This window comes from Macaca nemestrina, chromosome X, assembly GCF_043159975.1.
Source record: "Macaca nemestrina isolate mMacNem1 chromosome X, mMacNem.hap1, whole genome shotgun sequence".
NCBI lineage: Eukaryota > Metazoa > Chordata > Mammalia > Primates > Cercopithecidae > Macaca > Macaca nemestrina.
In genome coordinates, this window is record NC_092145.1 from 126579029 (window position 1) to 126600982 (window position 21954).

The window sequence follows — 21954 nt, forward strand, 5'->3', positions numbered from 1 at the left end:
TGAATCTAGATTCATGGTACTTTCTCTAAGTTACCAAAATCAACAGGAACTTTAACACAGAAAAAAAAAAGCCTAATTTAGGAAAGCGAAATGAGAATTCAGTTGTAACACCAAGGTCTAAGTGAAAATACATGACCAATCTAATAGGGTAGATTTAGAACAATGGAGGAAAATTTCAAAGGAGCTAGAATTCAATAGCAATGTGTTTAGAAATACAACCTATCCCATGCTCAGTACCTGACAATATATATCAGCTTGCTAGTACAGGAAGTAAATAGAATTGCCATTTAATAGGAATTCTAAAAAGCTCTGATAGAAAAAGCACAGCATTAGAAAAATAGAGGGAGTCGGCTGGGTGCCAGTGGCTCACGCCTGTAACCCCAGCACTTTGGGAGGCCAAGGCAGGAAGATCACAAGGTCAAGAGATCGACACCATCCTGGCCAACATTGTGAAACCCTGTCTCTACTAAAAATTGTAGTCTCAGCTACTCGGGACGCTGAGGCAGGAGAATCGCTTGAACCCAGGAGGCAGAGGTTGCAGTGAGCCGAGATCACGCCACTTCACTCTAGCCTGGGCGACAGTGTGAGACACTGTCTCTAAAAAAAGGAAAAAGTAAAAGAAAAAGAAAAATAGAGGGAGTCAATACATTGTATACACAATGCCAACCCACCAGCAGGAGGTTAATGAGGGGAAAAGGCACTAAATTTTTATCTTATTTTTAGTCAAGTCAGTTCTCTCTCTCTCTCTCTCTCTCTCTCTCTCTCTATCTATCTATCTCTCTCTCTCTCTCTCTTAGTATTAGGAGAAAGTCACCATATACAAAAAAATAAAAGAGAAAAAGTGACTCAGCTTGATATATTCACTATGATTTTACTCTTTGTACATTCTGAGCACTTAATATCAGTACGTTAGGCTATGGCTATCTATATGTGAAAAAATCATACATGAACTCATGAAAATATTATTGTGAATTTAGAAGAAAATTATCATATTGCCAGAGCTTGAAACGTGTGATGCAAAGATGTCTACAACATATGCCTTATTGAAGTAAACTATTGTACAAGTATTGATAATCACAATAAAATGAGAAAAAAATAATAAAGGCATGCATAGAATGCTACAAGGAGAAAAAGTGGGACACTTGTCTTTTTTCTTCTTTTTAAGAAAATTTATTTTGTTACATACATAGGCGGTGTAATAACTCTTCATGTCAGGGTATTTGAGGTGTTCACCACCTTGAGTATTTATCATTTATCATTTCTCTGTGTTAGAAACATTTCAAGTTTTCTCTTCTAGCCATTTTGAAATGTACAATACATTGTCACTAACTACAGTCATTCTACTCTGCTACCAAACATTAGAACTTACACGTTTCATCTAACATACTTGTAACTATTAACCAATCACTTTATCTGCTCCCCATTCACATACTCTTCCGAGCCTCTAGTATCTATCATTCTATTCTCCACCTCCATGAGATCAATTTTCTTAGTTCCCATGAGTCGGAATGTGTGATGCTTGTCTTTCCACATCAGACTTGTTTCACTTAAAATAATGACCTCTAGTTTCATCAATAGCTACAAATGATATTTTATTATTTTTTATGGCTGAATAGTATTCTATACCACATTTTCTTTATCCATTTGTAGCTACTGTAAATGGGATTGCTTTCCTGATTTCTTTCTCAGGCAGTTCATTATTGGTGTATAGAAATGCTACTTACTTTTGTATGTTTACTTTGTATCCTCCAAATTTACTTAATTTATTTATTAGATCTAAGAGAATTTTGGTGAAGGCTTTAGGGTTTTATAAGATCGTATCATCAGCAAAGAGGGAAAATGTGATTTCCTATTTTCCAATTTTACTCTTCTCTCCTGCTTGATTGCTGTGGCTAGGATTTCCTCTACTATGTTTAATAGGATTGGTGAGAGTGGGCATTGTTGTCTTGTTCCAGTTCTTAGAGGAAAGACTTTCAATTTTTCCCCATTCGGTATGATGTTATGATGTTAGCTGTGGGTTTGTCATATATGACCTTTATTATTTTTAGATATGTTACTTCAAGGCCTAGTTTGTTGAGTTTTTATCATGAAGAGGTGTTCAATTGTATCAAATGTTTTTTTCTGCAGTACACTTTTAGAAAAGAGTGAGAAAGAGTGAGTTGAAATGGCTCTCTGGAAGAGAGGAGTAAACATTGCTTTTGCTAACACTTAAATTATAAGACAGAAGTGTTGCCAGATAAGCCTGGACAGATAGGCAGGGACAAGCACTTGGAGCCCATGCATATTGTGCTGAGGAAAATAGCCATTTTACTATAAGTTACTAGGGATCATTGCAACAATTAACTATATGTATTGGGGAGGGGACTTTTGGGCAAATAGAAAAATTCAATACTTGAAAAATTTTAATTGGAGATATATTTATTAACAGATGTTAGATAAGGAGGCCTTAATATTTCTTGTTTAAAGGTGCTTAGGGGACTGGCAGAGTTAAGAGAGAATACTGTTTTCAATGATAGGGGCTGCAAAATATACTTACTTTTTGTTTGAGAAAATTGTATAAGTGAATAAATGTGCCAAAAAAGCCCTGGATCAAAGTTTTGCTGAAAATGTGTTATTTGGGGATGCATTTGACTATTCTGGAAATTTTCACTCTAGAGACTAATTAAAAAGATATCCTGAAGATGTTACCAGAGAGTGTAACATTTCTTAATTTATAAGCCTTACCACAGCTACAATTAGAGAGGGAAATAAAAGGGAGATTCTGTACCACATAAAGTTAGTTTTTTTTGTTTTTAAGATAAATAATTTCCTTTAATAATTATTAATTCTTTAAAAAGAAATTATCCAAGGTAATTCCTTGACAAAAGAAAGAGTTCAGTTTTTTAAACAAAGTAAAGCCATTTGGGAAATATTAATCAACGGAGAGTGTAAATTTAAATAAAAAATATATAATAGATGTGTATAGTTTTGGGGTATATGTGATACTTTAGTTCATATAATGTGAAAAGAATAATTCAGAGCAATTGGGATATCTATACCTTATTTATTTTTTCTTTATACTAAAAATGTTTCAATTATTATCTTCTAGCTATTTTGAAATGTACAATAAATTACTGTTAACTATAGTCATCCTATTGATCTATCAAACACTGTCTTATTCATACAATTACATATTTATAGAAATAATATCCGTTACTTTTTCCAGTTTTATTACCTAGTCAAACTTCCAGATTTTACCATTATTTGTTTATTGAGGTGGAATCTAGACATAAATCATCTAATTTTGAGGTATTTTTAAACACACTGTATTAATTAATTTTTACACAGTTATAAAGAATTACCTGAGACTGGGTCATTTATAAAGCAAAGATGTTTAATGGACTCACCATTCTGCATGGCTGAGGAGGCCTCAGGAATCTTATAATCATGGCAGAAGTCAAAGGGGAAGAAAGGCATGTCTTATGTGGAAGCGAAAGAGAGAGAGAGAGAGAGCAAGAGAGAAGAGAGCGAGCAAGGGGGAAGTGCCACACTTTCAATCATCAGCTCTCATGAGAACTCACTCACTAACACAAGAACAGCAAGGGAGAAATCCACCCCATGATCCAGTCATCTCCCTCCAGGCCCCTTCTCTGACACATGGGGATTACAATATGAGATGAAATTTGAGTGGGGACACAGAGCCAAACTATATCCCACACCAAGCAGATTCATGAAGTTTTAAAATTTAACTGCTTAAGGTGATGATCGGTTTTATAGATGATATCTAGTTCAGTGTATAGTTTTTAGACTGCTAATTCAAGCAGTTTATCAGATAGTTCTCAGTTTCATGAACATGGATCTAATTACTTAATCCATGAATACATGTTTTCAACAAACTGCCCTATTTATTTCTTGCATATTTGCTTTAAGTAATAAAATAATTTCAATTAAAAATAAAAAAGTCAAAAAATGAAAATTCAGGCTTTGAAGTGTTACATGTTTCACTCTCTTTAAAATTTTAAAATATTGTTTTTAGTTTATTTGAAAATGTGTAAAAGCCTAATGATTAATAGATATACACAAATGTTTGTAGCTCAGTATTTAGAATTATACATGCCTCTAAGCACGCATATCCCTCAAGAAATTTTGTTTGGAGGGATTATTAAATGACATGTATTACTTTCTATTTAAAATTTTGTGCCATTTTTATGCTAGAATATACTTCTAAATTACTCTAGTAGAAGTTAAATGATTTCAAATCACACTATGCTACTGAAAATGCGATATTCTTTTCTAAACAATGTATTTTTGTTGTTAACATTTCTTAGTGCTCAAATATGACAATTAAAATCATTGACAGTAAAAAGATTCAGTTCGTTTATTTACAATTTTCTCCTCTTTGGATTGAGGAAAACGGGGAAAAAAGAGGATAATGTTATGAACTCTTAAATAGTCTGTGGGACATATTAACTAAATATGTTATAAATTATTACTACTACTAAAATATTTTGAATGGTTTTGTATTTCTTTCCCTTTTCATATATCTATTTTCTTTCTTGTGATTTAAACTTTGTGGCAGACCTAGGGAAACACCACTTATAGACCTCTTCAAGAAAGAACTTGCTGTTCAACTCTGAGGGCTCTGGTTAGTTGACAGCCTCCAAATGTTAGCTTCAACAGGATCCCTATCAACTTCTGAGCCAAAGTCATGCTCTCCTGAAGCAATCAGCTAATGACTGAGCATGGTGGTGGTACAAGGGCATAGGCAACTTCCAAGGAAGGATCTTTTTATTGAGTAATCTTTATTCTAGAGTTCCCATTTGAGCTGTCAGAAGTTTTGTCAAGTACAAATCATGTCCTAACAACTCCGCATGTCTAAATCTGCCTTATCTCCCTTTTCTTTCCCCTTCTGTTACTCTACAGTAAACATTTCTCCTCTTAATTCCAGCTCATCATTTACTTCCCAGAAAACTCAACCTCTATCAAACATCAAGTTATGAAGTGTGAAAGAGTTGGTGTAAGTATATTTTTTTTTTTTTTTTTTGAGATGGAGTCTTGCTCTGTCACCAGACTGGAGTGCAGTAGCGTGATCTCAGCTCACTGCAACCTCTGCCTCCCAGGTTCAAGCAATTACCCGCCACCATGCCCAGCTAATTTTTGCATTTTTAGGAGAGACGGGGTTTCACCATGTTGGCCAGGATGGTCTCTAACTCCTGACCTCAAGTGATCTGACCACCTCGGCCTCCCAAAGTTCTGAGATTATAGGTATGAGCCTCTGCGCCCGGCCAAAGTATTTTTTAAAATAGAGAATGGGGAATCAACATACCAAATATTTATTTGTGAAACCTCTAAAACTACCAAGGCATAAATTTGAAAAAAGGTATAAAACATGATTCTCACATGTTATGAACTAAATTGTGTTCCCTCATAATTCACATTTTGAAGCCCTAATACCCCAGTAACTCAGAATATGATTGTATTTGACAATAGAGACTTATAGGCCAAATATTTATTTGTGTAACTTCTAAACTACCAAGGCATTATTTGAAAAAAAACAAACATGATTCTCACATGTTATGAACTAAATTATGTTGGCCCAAAATTCATATTTTGAAGCCCTAACCTCCCCCCCGCCCCGGTAACTCAGAATATGACTGCATTTAACAATAGAGCCTTAAAGAGATGATTAAGTTAAAATAAGGCTATTAGTGAGGGCCTTAATCCAATCTGATGTTCTTATCAGAAGAGGAAATTCAGACACACACAGAGAGATACCAGGAATGTGCATACACACCGAAAAAAAACATATGAGAACACAGTGACAGGTCAATCAGTCAAGGATAGAGTTCCCAGAAGAAATCAAACTTACAGATACCTTCATCTTGGCCTTCTACCCTCCAGAATCATGAGAAAGTAAATTTCTGTTGTTTGAGACACCCAGCTTGTGGTATTTTGTTATAGCAGCCCTAACAAACTAATACATCATAAAGATGTAGAATAAATAAATATATGTCAAATTTACTGAACTTACTATAGAGTTAATCAGCAGACTAATAAGGCTGATTCAAAGAACATTTGGAGAGCTGAGGAGTATTTATTAAAACTGAAGAACGACTTTAGGAATGAAATTGCTATATTAGATTCAGAACTAGTTAAAGCCCTATAGGACAATAAAATTGTATTGCTTTGTTCTACCAGACAGAAATCATTTGCATCTTTATCAGATAAAAAATACAAATTAACATTTAACTTCATAGAGTGTATGCACAAACAATAGTATGTTAATAAAGGTACATACCTTAGAGAATTAAATAATACCTGGGGTGTCCTTTTAGATGATGCTTCAGTATGTTATTAAAAGGACACATGCCTATCCTTCTGTGTTATTTTCAAGTTTTTTATTGTCTTTATTAATAGATCAATGTCATTTCTTACATCCTCTGATATCCATTTATCCAAGCAACTGAACTCATGGAGATAGAGCAGGATGGTTACCAGAGGCTAGGAAGGATAGTGGGTGGGTGTGGAGAGGAGATGGGGATGGTTAATGGGTACAAAAAAATAGAAAGAATGAATAAGACCTAGCATTTGATAGCACAACTGAAACTGTCTTTGCAAAAATCATAACTGAGAAAATTATGACAGTGAAAGAGATCTGACCTAACTGACTCCATCTTGCTTTTAACCTCGAAACTGTCCTTGTTCATTCCTGGGTGTGGGCTGAACTAACTTTGGAAGGAACTTAGTTTATAGTTTAACTTGAAAACAAAGATGATAACAGCCATTTCCAAAACAAATCCCTTTCTTGACTGCGGACCAGACTCCCTTTGTAGAACTAACAAATTAGCCACAAGATTAGAAATTATAGTTTAGGAGTCATGCAGCTAGAGGCCACAAGATTTGAAACCACCCCAATTGCTCCCAGGGATGACATCACTGTTGTAAAACCTAAAACTGGTGCATGAGATATTTTTCATATTCTGCAACTGATGAAGCAGGAGGTGCCACTCTCATCTGGTCTTGTGGCCCGCACCCAGGAACTGACTCAGCACAAGAGGACAGCTTCGACTTCCCATGATTTTATCTCTGACCCAGCCAATCAACACTCCTCACTCCCTAATCCCCTAGCCACCAAATTATCCTAAACACACAACCACAAACACACACACACAAAACAACAACAACAACAACAACAACAACAAAAACAGTCTCTGAATTATCAGGGAGACTGATTTGAGTAATAATAAAACTCCATTCTCCCATTCAGCCGGCTCTGAATGAATTAAACTCTCTGTTGCAGTTCCCCTGTCTTGATAAATCATTTCTGAGCAGTGGACTAGGAGAACCTGTTGGGTGGTTACACAACAGTGTGCCTATAGGTAATAATAATTTAATTGTACATTTTCCTTTGATTTTAGACAAGCCATTAATCCAATTGGATTTTTTTTATATTCAAGCCATCCTTCAGTCAATCCACTCTAGCATAACACATAATATCACCATTCTACATAAGCTGTTCTGTAAAGTCATCAATATCCTCCTTGTTGCCAAAATCTAATGGATTTTTCTCTGTTTTTACGATATTCCACTGCTCAGCTAACTTTGCCGAAATTCACCCTCTATTTTTTGAATATTCGTTTTTGGCATTTTTGCCACCACATTTACTTGTAAATCACTGGTCATGATGTTCTATATATTTTTGGCTTCTTCTATCCAAACACTAAATATTAAAATAGTTCCACAGGTATTCTCTCATCTCTCTTCTTTATGTCCTCTCTCAGCCTAGGTGATCATATTCAATATCCATGTTTTAAATTCCATCTACATTCTTATGACTTGAGTTTTTTTGTATCTCTTATACACCACACTCTTGAGTTTCAGACTTGTACATCAAATGGCCTACTGGATGTTTCAATGTGGATGTTTACTATACATCTCAAAGAATATCGAAAGCAGAGCTTTCAACACACGTTCTCCCCCCAATTTTTTCTTATTTTCCACAAGCATAATCAACTTTACCAAAATATAACCCAATGCAAGAAGCAAAACAGAAACACTAGGTACTAGTCTTCATTCATCCTCTTCCCTTACTCTTTATATCTCATATTCAGTTCCTCAGCAAGTCCCATGAGTTTTAACTCCAAAATATATTTAAAATCCATTCACTTTTCTCCATCTCCACTGCAAACTTACATGTTCTGGAAACCATTATCTAACAGAGTATTGAAATCACATCCAAGGTTCTACGCTTGCTCTTATCTGATTAATTCTTCACAGAGCAAATACAGTAATGTCTTGAAACAAATATCTGTTATGACATTCTTTTAATAAAACATTTGGTAGTTTCTCATTTAATTCAAAATGAAATACAAGGTATTTCATAATTTATCTGTATTACCTGGTTCAGCCTCCATCTCCAAACACATCTCCCACTATTCTTCTATGGCTCAGTAGGCTTGAAGCACGTCACTCAAGTTTATTCTTTCAACACAGCAAGCCCATTTCCATTTCCAGCTTTTTATACTTACTATTCCCTCTGCTTGAATTACTATTTGCCTACACTGTGCACAGATCGCTCATATTCTTCTTAAAATATCAGATCACAATGACCTCTTTAGATAAGTCTATCCTGACCACCTTCTTTAAATTTTTCTGCACATAAATGTACTCTCCATTAAAGCAAAAGGTGTACTTCCTTCTTTTCACTTACTAGCATATACAATTTCTTGTTTATTTAATTTGTCTGCTTCAGTAGACATTAAAACATTTTTGTCAAACATAACTTCTACCTTGCCAACCTCTATGAACTGAGCTTAGTCAGACTGGTAGTAAGATCTAAAATGAACTCAAAATTAAGGGAAAGAGAGGCAACCATTTTCTTTAATACTTTTTGGAATCCTTGAAGCAAAGGCTGTGTTTGAGAGTGTTTGTGGACTTGATTCTACTATCTGTTTTGTGTTTGTTTGTTTGTTTGTTTCCCTGTATATTGATGAGATCCTTGAGGATGTTGGGCTGCTCTTTACCATGAGGATTTATGTGAAAAGATTATGGAATTTTGCCCAGAAAGTATGTCTGAAAGAGAGATATTGTAGTTTATTTGCAAACTACAGGTTGTGTGTTAAAGTGGAGTGCCACTGAATAGTTTAAAGGATATTGTCTAGGTGAACTGTTTTCAGTTTTAACTGTTAATAGATCACATCAATACCATGCAATATTGCTATGAATCAGATTCTACTTTATCTGGAGAAAAAGTATAAAAGAGGTCAATCATGAACCCACAGTAGTCAGAAGGAGTCAAAGAAGACTTTCTTAATAGAAACATTCAGCACTTCTATCAATATTGAGTTAATCATTTTGAGTCTACTAGACTTTAGTGTGAATCAAGATAATGCTGCACTAGGCACTACTGTACTCATTGAACAGGCTAGAAAATTTTTCTTTTCCTTATAACCTAAAACATTTACATCATGGTTCTGAAGATCAGGCATTAAAACTGGATTTTCAGGATTGAATAAGACATTGTGATTAATGTGGTCCAAGATGGCAGGAAATGTTCAGTGTATTTTCTCAGTTCATGGGAAAAATTGAGGGACGATTGTAATAAATGACAATTTTCTATGCATTAAAAATCTTGAATTATTAGTTTTACTCCCAAGGCTGGATGCTAAACAGAAAGTCTCTAATAGACCTTTATTGATTATGCTGGTCAATATGCAGATGAAAAGATGTACTGGGAACAGTGTGAGACATATGTAGTTCATGCATACAGTGCAACAATGAAAAAGGTACTATTAATTGGTCAGCATGTGCATTGGTATTTGGGCAGAGTTCCAGATGTTTATTCAATCTCTGATGCAAAGTAAATGATGGGGTAGAGATGTCACCTGTCTAACCCAAGCACAGATAATCATATTAGCTCAGAGGTTAATGGTTTGACAACATTATAGCATTCATTCATACACAGTCCTGATCTGAAACAGTCTTTTGAGCCATTAAACATGTTCCGGAGGCCTCGTTGAAAGATAATGTTACTATAAAGGAAGAGAAAAGTATTTCAGGAGAGTGGGAAAGCCCTATATAATCATGAAAAATACATTCTTGTGATACTTTGTGTCCAATAATATAAGCTGAATGAAGCTGGATAAATTGATGCTACATGCTGTCTAATACATGGGGGGAAGCTCAAGCTTAGAGTAATGAATCTGTTAGAATAAAGAGTCAACATTCTCAAACATTGTTTCATATGTTGTTTTGACTTTTTGGAACTGAGGTAAAGAGCAACTATTTAGTTCAGTCCCAAATGCTCAGGTATCTAATCTGCCAGGGCTCATGACTACCATCCAAGTAGAATTATAAAATTTCAAAGTCTGAACTACATATCTTGAAATACAAGTATTATAATTATAGGGGAAATATTGTTATGTTTGATAATTATTATTTTCTTGGTAATGCTTTGTTTTCATTGTTACATTTACCTTCATATAAAACATATTGACACCTTTAATGAGCATTAAATGGCAAAGACAGAAAAAAATGAACTGAAACACTTCATTATTTTCTTTATGGGTATGACAGAGACCGTTAATGTCAATGAGTACCTGGTTTTCTTGGTCTTCCTGGGCATACAGCTAAGCTATAATTACCAGATTCTTGCAACTAGGTAGGCCCATGGGTTTAATTATTACCAAAAAAGAAAAAAAGAAATGCCATGTGTCATTCCCAGACCAAGACAGTTAAGAGAAGCTGAGAAGCTATGTGTATTTCCCAGGATAAACTGGTTTTTTGTTGTTGTTGTTGTTTTGTTTTGTTTTAAATAAATTAAGGAGTTACAAATGCAGTTTTGATACGTGGATATATTGTGTAGTGGCGAAGTATAGGCATTTAGTTTAACCATCATTTAAATAGTATACATTTCCCCCATTAAGTAATTTATCATTCCTTACATCCCTCTCACCCTTCTGAGTCTCCCAGATGCATTTTCAATACTGGATAACTGGGCCAGTTGATCATAAACAAACATATTGGGATGTTGTTTCAAAGAACAATTAATTATTACTTTGCTAGGTTATTGACTTTCTTTTTTACAGCAGTTAGGCTACCCTGAATATGCAGTGAAGAGACAGTATTTGTTCTATTTATTACCAAGAAAGGACTGGTTAAAGACAAAAGGTAAATACTACATTCACTATTTAAATAGAAATTATTTTGTCTTGAAAACTTTTAGATAGATGTCATTATATTAAGATTCTATATTATTAATTAGTTGATATCCCCTTATATATTTATTTTGTTTCCTGATATTAAGATGTGAAAAGACCTTTAAAAATTTAGGTGTGTGTGTGTGTGCGCGCGCGCATACATGCGTGAGCACTGGTTTGTGCATTTACCTGAATGACTCATATTTTTATTTTTCCCACTCAATATTTTCAGTTTAAAATATAAGGCAAATTGTAATCATGTTCACCTGATTCACTGCCACTACCAAGTAACTAACATTAATTTTAAAAACGCTTTTAACAAATTACTAAAGTATAATGACCTATCCAAGTTACTTTTGTCATCTACAGAAGTATTTGGTAAGAGGATTTTCTGAAATACTATTCCAAAGTTTCTTTCTGGGAATTTCACAGGCCAAAATCACTTTTACATTCTAGAGTTTCATTTTCAGTAGATAATTGTTGGTATAAAACATACTATATGCCAATACAATATAAAGTTTAAACAAATACTTTTTAAAATGTGCTTATTTGTACAACATATTTTCATCAGGCCATTTTCTTCATTCAATGAATACTATCTCTCTCAATCCTTCAGGGTCAGATATGGGACAAGCCCACTTCATAGCCCATATCCTCTATGTAAAATTGAAAGAAGAGTAAAAAGAGAGAGGAACATCTAAATGGTACTTATAAATATTAATATTAATATCAATAACACTAATCCTCCATGTTAATCTGGGGACTGAAGTGGAAGAAACTGTTTCCATACAAACAGCATATTTGTAACTTCTCCCTTGCTAAGTGAATCAAGTCAAAATAGCATGAGTGGTCACTTCCCTTCATAAGAATTCATACTAGGAACATGAAATGAAAGAAGAAAATAAATTGTGTTAAAATACCAAATTATTATACTTTTGGAATTCTTATGAACAAATATAATTAACTAAATATTATATTTAAATATTAAAAATGTTTAAAATATATTTATAAAACTAATGTGATTCAAATAACTTAGTAAATTATTAGTGGAGTAAGACTAAAGATGGAAATGTGTTCTCAATATTTCCTTAACAAAAAGTGTTGTAGTAATCCCCATCTTGAAAGATGAGATTAAAATATTTAAAAACATATATATATAATTATATTGTTGTCATATATGTTATATATATGTTTTATATATATTATTATAGTATAGTGTTGGAAAGTTGGATTTTATATTTAGGATTCCCTATTCTGGGTAGCGTTAGTTATGGTGATGAGATCTTTTTTTTATTTCAAGAAAGTAAGGCACCTAGAGAGTACAGTTTTATTTGTAGATACAAATATCCCTTCAAAACCATAGGTGACTTTGAATTTCAAGTAAATGTTATCTTGTCATCTGTCTGAGTGGTTACTGAAGTTTACTTCTGAGATTGGAGTTTCCTGTTTTATTTGTTTGTTTGCTTATTTGTTTGTTTCTCTTAGTCCCAAGTCTTCTATGAACTGACTTTAGGTCGGCAACTTAAACCTCTGTGGTAGATTTCTTGATTTTAAGGTGTTGGCCTTACCCTGTTTTTGTTGTTGTTGTTGTTGTTTTTTAATATTCTAAAACCTCATGATGCTCATGATGCACAAAAAATCTCACCTTGGTAGAAATGTGGAAAAGCGAGAGACAGAGACAGACAGACAGACAAAGGAAAAAAAGAATAGACATTGGTGCTTTCCTTTTATTGTCCCAGACATTCTTTTCCAGGCAATGTAAATTATTTGCCATCCACAGTTAATGAACATACTAATGTACATCTCTCAGTAGACTTTTATTGGCAAATGAGGTCACTAATAATAACGAAAAAATAGCAATAGCGACAAGGGACCACATTCATTTATTTAGTACTTAATCTCTCTCAGGTACTATATTAGAGCCTTCACCTGAACTAAAGCCCTTAAATCTCATAACAATCTTCTGTGGCAAACATTATTATTATTCCCAGTTTACAAAAGAGGAAATGTAGACTTACAGAAGTGAGATAACTTGCCCAAGTCAACATTTCTTACAAATGTAGAAAGTGGGTTTCCTATTCGTCTTACTCCAGAGGCCACTATATTTATACCTGGAGTTACGAACAGTGCTCCATGGATTCAGACTATAGAAGTGCGTGTGTGTGCGTGCGTGTATGTGTGTGTGTGTGTGTGTGTGTGTGTGTGTGTGTGTGTGTGTGTGTGTTTGACAGAGAGAGAGGAAAAAAAAAAGCCGGACACATTATCTTTTCACAATCCCTATCACCTACTTTTAGGATACATTCATTTTGCCTTTGCCTGCTTCATCCCTGATGGCATTTGAGTTTGTAGGCCCGTAACTATAGTTTTAGGAAGTTAGGACAGAAGTAAAAAGCAGGAAGAGTGGGGAGAAATATACAGAGAGAAAAACACAGGAAACATTTAATAGTCAATCACTGGTGACAGTGGTAATATTCTTGAAAAGTAGCATAGATTACAATGCAATGCTCAAAGAGGTTTAAGGTCTCAAAAAATAGTTTAGGAGACTCTAAATGATATTACATTAAATGTATTGTTGTAATAAAAACCTTTGTAAATAAAATTTCTTTGAGGCTTTCACTTCAAAAACAATTCTATTTTATTGACCTTAATCCACACCCCCCTTTTTCCTCCTGATTGACCTTAGGTACTCAGGATCCCTGTGACTTTGTACTGCTGTGCTGAATCCAACTCCTTTTGAAGATTTTGCTATCCAAACTATATTTCTTGTTAAAGTTTCTAATAATTTGTTGCTGTTTTTCCTCAATATTATTTTATGTTACACTTTCCATCTCCCTGGTTTTGTTTTTGAAAGTCTCGGCAAAATACTTACATTACCTTCACTCCAGGCCTTTTCAGAAATTGTTGAGGTGCTAAAGAACACATTTTTCAAATCTCCTTACCTTTTGCTAACTGGATAAATTTCTTTCAATTTTCATTCAATAGTCTGTGTAACCCAAAACTCTCCCGAGGATTTTTAAATCCCCTAGAACCTTACATTTTCATGTTGATTACTGGTTTCTAACTTTGTCTTCTCAGTTTCTGGTTTCTCTTACCAGCCCATCCCTGTTTATTTATATTTTTATTTTATCCCCCCCCCCGCCCCCTTGAATGACCATCAGGAAAGATTGTGTGAGGATTGCAGGTTGGTGGTTGGTTATGAGGATACAATTTAAATGGGAAACTAACATCATAGAACCTAAAAATAATTGAATACTGAAGATCTGTTTTTATTAAATGTGATGTAGCTATACCACCTCTGAAGAAATATTGCTGGCTACCTATGACCCTTAGCTTCACATTAGGCTTCCAAGTTTTCAGGTTGTTATCCAACACTGGTTACTTTCAAAGCAAATTTTGGTGGCAATTGAAAGTCTTTGGCTTCAAAGTAAAGATTGGGTGGACTGAGGAAACAAAAGGGAGGACTGAGGAAACAAAAAGTACTGCATTCCTAACAATTGTAGGATCCTCGGGGGGGATTCTTAAATATTTTAAGGAGTTAGGAGGAAAGTAGAAGAGGAGGAAGCAGGAACTCCTCCTAATCTGGGCTTTAACGGGCTTCAATATTGTAAGTGTGAAGATGGGGGAAGGCATTATTCACACCCTAACTTTAAACTTGGAGCATTAAAATAGCAAGCACAAATAAAATGATATACAATCTAACAAAATTCATTGACATTTACACTTAAAATTAAGTAAATTAGTTCATGTAAATGATACATTGGTAATAATGATATTAAATGATATGTAAATAAAAAATCATATTACCTCAAAACCAAGATCGGAAAGGAATGAATACACTCAAACTCAACTTGAATTATTTTATCAGTTGTGAATAATAAGTGGTAAATTAAAAATTCTAAGAGAACTCATGGTAATGTAATGTAGAATACAGAAACCAAACAAACAAATCCTCTTTGTCTATAAAATATACCGGCAAAGTAGCTTGTACAATGGGCAACTAATAAACTTTTTGCTTTGGTAAAAGCAATAACTGATCATCACAGAGAAAATCCAAAGTTACAATCAAAAGTTAAAAATCACTTATAACCCACGATTTCTGAGTTAATTATTATTAATACATTTAAGAATTTCTTCTCAGTCATTTCTCTGAGAGATTTTATTAACTTCATTATGTATTTTATCTACTATTATATTGCAATCATGCTAAAGGATAGAAACATTTTAAATTGAATTTAAATGTAATGTCATTGGCCAGGCACTGTGGCTCATGCCTTTAATCCCAGTACTTTGGGAGGCCAAGTTGGGTAAATCACTTGAGGCCAGGAGTTTGAGACCAGCCTGGGCAACATGGTGAAACCCCATCTCTACTAAAAATTACAAAAATTAGTTGGGTGTGGTGGTGCATGCCTGTAAACTTAGCTACTCTGGAGGCTGAGGCGGGCAAATCGCCTGAACCCAGGAGGTAGAGGCTGCAGTGAGCAGAGATCACACTACTGCACTCCAGCCTGGGTGACAGAACAAGACTCCATCCCAAAAAAAAAAAAAAAAAAAAAAAAAGAAAAAAAGTAATTTTATTGTTGTATAATATGCCATTTTGTGGATACAACGTATTGACCTTTTCTTTATTTTGGTCACTGTGTCTGTATCTTAAAAAATTAATATAAGTTAAACTATAATCAATATCATTGATAAATTTTTCCTAAAATCTGTTCATTTCTATAAGTACAGACATTACTTAACATATAGACATTAAGTTGTCTATACTTAAACAAATGAACAGATTTCAGGTAAAATTTATCACAGTATCAATGGCTATAATTTTTTTAAAGTATAGGCTAAAGATTTCTAGAACAGCTACCCTTTTTATCCTCCCTGGTATATACAACTGCCTAAACTCTGAACAAACATAGTTTCAACAGTAATGACTTTTAGACATTTTAAAATATGGTAATTTGATAGCCAGGAGTGATCAAAGTTGCTTTTTCTTTTTTCATTTACAGTTCTTTAACTAGTTAGCAGTTTAAAACACACCCATAGTAATGATAAGTAGAACCTTAGAATCTTAATGATAATTTTGTCCAGTCTCTAATATAAACATATTGTATTATGTTTCAATTCAAATTTGAAAATGCCTAATGATGTTGATCTCATTACTTCCTATCATATGAGGATTAGATGAAAGAATTAGATCTGGAGGTATACCAATTAGTAAACCTCCACCATTAAGGAAAACATACCTTAGCAAAAGTGGAAACTTCCAGATTTGAAGACCAATATCAATGATTCAGGATACCTGCATGCAATGCCTATGTCCTTCCATGTGTAGATTCATGGTGACCTAAAAGTAGTCAAATTAATAATACTCATATATAGAGATGGCATGAAGTTGAAACACAAATAACAATTTGTTACCTGATTTTCAAAAGGACTGTTAAAAAGGAATTAAGAACTTCAATGTTGAATGATTTCATATGGACAAGTTCAAATATCTTTATTGATATTCTGTAAAATTACAGCTCGAAAGTGTTGAAGGAGAATTTAATCTCTCAATATTATAGAACAAGTGCAGACACACTGGGATCAGGCAGTTCTAGGTTTAAATCCTATCAACTGCTCATATGAGTTCAATTTCTATGAATCTTGGTTTGTTTTTCTAAAAATAGAGATGATATTATTTTCTGGACCGATGGTAGGATTTAAACAGATAACATACACAAATACCACAGTGCCTGGCTTATAGTAATTGCTGAATAAATGTTAGTTCTCTTTGCTCTCATTCTTTTCCTGTTCAGAAACACCAATTTTGTTTTTCAGATATCTTGTGAATAATTTTCCATCTTGTTGCCCTCCATACATACTCAATTATATTCCCTGACAGTTCTCAACAAAGGGCTGGGCTGTCTCCCGAATCTCCCCAAGTGACCTCTTTTCTTATTTCTCCTGCTTAGAGTGATGGCTTGCCAATTTAGATTTCTCAACAAGTGTTCCCAACTAACTGTACCTCAAATTAATTGTGTATGTATTTTAAGTTTGTTCAACACCTGTCTCTACCATTTTTAATCATCATGAAATGCTGTCTTTTAACTCAAGGTCCATTTTCCTTAGATTCCAGCTCTTTGAGCACAAGGAGTCAACAAGCATTTCTACGGAGAACATTTTCTTTGTCGTACAATGAGTTCGGTGCTTTTGGGGCAGACGGAAAGGCAAATGAATACAACTACCAACCAAATAAGGAGGTCAGATAAAACATTCATACAATATAAACATCATAAATGAGTTAAAAAGTAATAGGAAAATTCAAATAAAAAATTATGCTCATACTCATTGTTTTCACTTGGCACAAACTTCCAAATAGGTTAAAGTTGGAAAAAGCTCATTCTCAGTTAGAAAAAGTTCTCAATCAAGTAAATCACATACAATGGCTAACTGGCATTCTTTTTTCTTTTTTGAGCTCAACTTTTATATGTATGTGTGTGTATATATATATACACACACATATGCATATATGTATATACACGTGTGTGTGTGTGTGTGTGTGTGTGTGTGTGTGTGTATATATATATGTAGTCTACAAAGAAAGAGATTGTCTGGATTTCCTGTGAATTGTATTACTTTGTACACTGAGTCATTGTGGCAGAAACAGGCAAAGAAAATGGTAGATTTTTTTTTTTTTTTTTTGAGACAGTCTTGCTCTGTCACCCAGGCTGGAGTGCAGTGGTGCGATCTTGGCTAACTGCAGCCTCTGCCTCCTGGGTTCCAGTGATTTTCCTGCCTCAGCCTCCCAGATAGCTAGGATTACAGGCATGCACCACTATGCCTGGCTAATTTTTGTATTTTTAGTAGACACAGGGTTTCACCATGTTGGCCAGGCTGGTCTTGAACTCCTGACCTCAGGTGATCTGCCCACCTTGGCCTCCCAAAGTGCCAGGATTACAGGTGTGAGCCACTGCGCCCAGTTGCGATTTTTTAAGGGTAAAAAGTAAATCCTTTTCTTGATGATGAATGAATATTATAGTTAGTTTATGATGCTCAAAGTCGTGTGAGAACAAAGTGTGGGCAGTGGGAATTTCAGAACCACTTGATAATCAATGTTGCAGATGCCCTGTTTCTTATGAAAAAGTAACTGGCATTATCACTCTAATTTGGGCAAAGTTTGTAAAGGGAAAGCTTGAGTATAAAAATAAATATGGGATGGGCGCGGTGGCTCACGCCTGTAATCCCAGCACTTTAGGAGGCTGAGGCGTGCAGATCATGAGGTTAGGAGATCAAGGCCATCTTGGCCAACATGCTGAAACCCCGTTTCTACTAAAATTACAAAAATTAGCTGGACGTGGTGGCCCATGCCTGTAATCCCAGCTACTTGGGAAGGTGAGGCAGGAGAATTGCTTGAACCCGGGAGGCAGAGGTTGCAGTGAGCCGAGATCGTGCCACTGCACTCCATCCAGCCTGGCGACATAACAAGACTCCATCTAAAAATAAATAAATAATTAAATAAGTAAATAAATAAATAAAATAAAATAAATCTGAAGGATTGCTGTTTTGTCTTGCACATAGAACCTCTAGTTAAAGTGACACAGAAAAAAGAGGAGTTCATTTTGTATATGTAATTTTTGGGATTGCAAAGTTGCCCCAATAAGTAAGACTAAGACATGGAATATCCTTCAAATCTCAGATGACTTAGAATGCAAGATAAAATCAATTTCATGTGTTTAAAGTAGAAGTTACTTTATAAAAATAAATATCATTCCAGAATGTTCTAAGAATCTTTAGTTTAAATTCACAAGGCCTATCTTGTTTTAAAATAAACCCACTCCAATAAAAATATGCAGACAAAATTTGTAAGAAGAGTACATTCATTTTCTATTGCTGCCACAAACTTAGAGATTGAAAGCAACAAATATGTATCTTACAACTCTGTAGGTTGAAAGTCTGACATTGATCGCACTATGCTAAAATCCACGTGTCATCAGGGCTGCATTTCTTCCTGGTGTCACTAAGGGAGAATCTATTTACTTGCTCATTCAGGTTGTTGTCAGAATTCAGTTCCATGCAGTTTTAGAAGAGAGGTCTCTATTCCCTTGGTGGTTTTCAGCTGAGGGTCATTCTTAGCTTCTAGAGGCTGTCCACATTCCTTGGCACATAGCCCATACTATGGTCTGAATGTTTATGTCTCCCCAAAATTTATATATTGAAATCCTAACCTTCAAGGTGATGGTGTTAGGAGGTAGGGCCCTTGTGAGGTAACTGATTAGATCATAAGGGAAGCGGCATCCTGAATGAGATTAGTGCCCTTATAAAAGAGGCCCAAGGAAGCTCCTTGCCCCTTCCAACATGTGAGGACACTTCAACAAAGTGCCATCTATGAGCCAAACAGTGAGTCCAGACACTGAATTTGCTAGGGCTTTGATCTTGGACTTCCTAGCCTCCAGAACTGTGATAAATTTCTATTGTTTATAATTCAGTTTATGGTATTTTGTTATAGCAGCCTGAACAGATGAAGACTGCCTCCTTTCTTCGTGTTCAAAGATAGAAACAGTAAGTACAGTCTTCCACACATTTCAAATCACCTCTACCTCTTCTTCCATCACCCAGTCTCTCTGACCCACATCAACAATTCTACCCTCCTCTTCCACTGTTAAGAACTCATGTGATTTTATTGGGCCCACGTGAATAATTCAGAATAACTTCCCATCTCAAATTCCTTAACTTTAATTATGTCTTCAAAGTTTCTTTTTGCCAATTAAGACAACATATTTACAGGTTCTCTTGATTTGGGCATAGATTTTTTTTAAGGGAGAGGGTTATTCTTCCTGCCTACCACAGCGAGATCAAAAGATGGCTGATGTTCTCCCTTCTGGTTTTCCTAAAATGCTAGGTGGTTAATTCAGAAGCTGTATTGTTCATGCGATTGGGGGGATAAGTAACTGCTTAAAAATGACCTAAATGTCTTGTTCACAGTGGTTGACATGCTGTAAACTTTTTATATTAAATCAGCTCTTCTAGTGTTTATATTCTCAAAACCATAGTTGAATTAATGTTTGTGTATGGCAGGTGAAGGAAGTAGATGGCTCTGCCTTTCCTAAAACTCTTAAGATTTTACTGTCCTTTCTGTGAAATTATCTATATACAGCAAAATGAAAAACAAATGCTTTGATAGATATAAATGATCTATGAGTGTGTTTTTGTATGTATGTGCATAGAATAGGTATGGAGGTCAAAATGATTTGGTAATTTTAGGTTCAGACATAATATTAATTGGGTTAAGAATCTAAGTTTGTTTTAAAATGTTTTAAAATAACTCCATTTCTGAACACATGACAATAGTTGACAAGCAAATTACATATCTGACTATATTTGCCTGCAAGATAAAGCTTGACTTATAGGAGGACTGAATAAGATTTTGTCTACATTTAAATTAGCAATGAGTATATCTATTGAAATAGAACAAGACAACAGCTTATTTGTTTTTTGAAACTGTCTACTAGAATTGGTTGCTAAATAGTAATACGTTATCTGTTGTTAAGCCTGTCAAGGAAATTAGTTATTATATGTGTGTTGATAGGCATTCATTGGAGAAAAATTGTGTTTCCTCTATAAAAGAGTAATTTTATCCTATTTATACAGTGTTTACTAAAATATAAAAAAAATTAGACAGTTGTGGCTAGTCATGTCAAGAAAGTCTGCAGTTGAAAAGAAAGTAATTGCACTAGTTTTAAAAAATATTTTCCAGTGCTTAAATCTTAACAGGAATTTTGTAAAATGACATTGGAAATGAATCTTATTTCAACATATAATGTTTTAGTAAAAATGGGATAGAATGTTACTCTTGAAGTACTGGTGAGTAAAAGTAGGCTGCAATTATACTATGTTCCCCTATACCCTTCCCCAAATCTAAATTTCATGGGTGCTTTCCCTGAATCATCCAAAAAAAAAAAAAGAAAGAAAGAAAAAGTAAAAAAGTGACAGGAATTCTCCAAATACATTTTTTTCTTGAATACGAGCAGTATACTATTTAGGTTTCTAGAACCATTATGTTAATGTTAGTTAGTCAAGTGGCTCATTTGGGACCATTTGCTTAGTTAGTGACAGAAAAAAAATTAATCTTGCTATATGGGTTAGCTTCAAATACAGTTGGTCTTCAGACTGATAGACTAACTTTAGCATCTTTTGTAGAATGATAAAAAACAGAACAGAAAAATACCAAAACTACTGACCTTTAATTTTCTTCTTGTCAAATAAAGAGAAAAAATATGTTGTACCTAATGTACAACACATATTAGAAATTATTATATAAAAAATTACATCAGAATTATTTCCTTTCATAGAATCTCTAAACTAGTATATTTTCATGGCTTCTCTGAAAATTCCAGTTCAAGGAGCTTCTTATAGTTGCACTACAAATAGAAAAGCTGTTGATAGCTCATGCTTAGAGACATATTATCTGGAGAAACATTCTGTGTGCCTTAGCTGAGGCTGTACCACTGGTTTGAGATCTTTGAATTTCTTTTTACTTTTTAAAAATACTGAACTCACAGAACATTTAAATTTAATACAAACCATAGTATAAACAGTAAAATATTTGGTTTGTGTACTTACTATAGCACTCAGGACTATTAGTATTTAGTTTTAGTTATCTCTGACATAACATAGAGGAGTGTGAATATTTTTCATTCAGTAATGAAAGATTTCTTAGTTTATTTTGCCTTTAATCAGCATTGATATCTGTCAAAGTATAATTAGTGGTGACATGTAATGGGAAACGTATTGGTAAAACAGA

The 21954-nt window shown here is 34.4% G+C and overlaps 2 long non-coding RNA genes across 2 annotated transcripts in view; one reads left to right on the forward strand and one right to left on the reverse strand.

The window, feature by feature from the left end:
• Positions 1 to 21954, reverse strand: part of LOC105490345 (uncharacterized) — an 848896-nt gene that overhangs the window by 694357 nt on the left and 132585 nt on the right. The window contains exon 2 of the long non-coding RNA XR_011618168.1: positions 16415 to 16515. This is a non-coding gene — a long non-coding RNA (uncharacterized lncRNA). The remainder of the gene's footprint in view (positions 1 to 16414; positions 16516 to 21954) is intronic.
• The window catches only part of LOC139360891 (uncharacterized), a 33767-nt gene continuing 31268 nt past the window's right edge, over positions 19456 to 21954 (forward strand). Inside the window, exons 1-2 of the long non-coding RNA XR_011618449.1 lie at positions 19456 to 19550; positions 19660 to 19712. This is a non-coding gene — a long non-coding RNA (uncharacterized lncRNA). The remainder of the gene's footprint in view (positions 19551 to 19659; positions 19713 to 21954) is intronic.